We start from the raw sequence: 1,010 nt of genomic DNA, 5'->3' as shown, positions 1-1,010 counted from the left end.
GGCTACGCACAGGACGGATTATGCGCGGCGGCCTGCCAAGCAGCGTCTCGTCTCCGCTAGGGCCTCGCCCCACCGCCAGGGCGGCGCTGTAGGTCCGTGAGGTCCGTCGGAGTACAGCCGAGTGGGGCAGGTGAGTGACTCTCCTGAGTGGATCTAATTGGGGCAGCAGCCTAGACTTTGAGCCCGCTGACTTGGGGGTGCAGACACTGGCAGGGCCTATGTCCTATCGGTAGAATTGGGAAAGGCGCAGTAGTTGCAGTACATCTTCGGTAAGGGGCCCATGCCAGACGCTGGGGTTCAGTCGTTTTCAATGCTTCTTTACAAGTAGGAACTCTCACAAGTCAAAAAGTTTGAAATATTTTGGCCTCTGGACAAAAGGTTATAGGTTTTGCCCGGCCGGCGTGGCTCAGTGGTTCAGTGTTGACCTATGAACCAGGAGGTCACGGTTTGGGCACAGGTTGCAGGCTCAACCCCAGTGTGGGGTGTGCAAGCGGCAGCCAATTAGTGATTCTCTCTCTTCATTGATGTTTCTATCTCTCCCCCTTATTCTCTAAAATCAATAAATATATTTTAAAGAAAGTTTATAGGTTTTAAGTTACTAACTTTGTTTCTTATTCCAAAACTTATGGCCAGTTAGCTTCCAGTCAGCAGGTGTCAAGAACTAACACAACGGTTCTGAATTGCTTAATCATGGCTCAAGGCAAAAGCCTGCAGTTGATTAGCCTGTGATACCTAGTCAAAGAGAGAGTGTACCAGATTTTCCTTTTTTAGCTCTGGAGGGTCAATTGGCAGTGTCGTTGTCAGTATATATTCGAAACTTTAAAGCAGGGGTCCTCAAACTACGAAAACAGGGGGCCAGTTCACTGTCCCTCAGACCGTTGGAGGGCCGGACTATAGTTTAAAAAAAAAAAACTATGAACAAATTCCTATGCAACCTGCACATATCTTATTTTGAAGTAAACAAACAAAACGGGAACAAATACAATATTTGTATTTGCATGTGGCCTGCT

Source organism: Myotis davidii, unplaced genomic scaffold (assembly GCF_000327345.1).
Source record: "Myotis davidii unplaced genomic scaffold, ASM32734v1 scaffold534, whole genome shotgun sequence".
NCBI lineage: Eukaryota > Metazoa > Chordata > Mammalia > Chiroptera > Vespertilionidae > Myotis > Myotis davidii.
Note: the sequence above shows the minus strand (reverse complement) of the source record.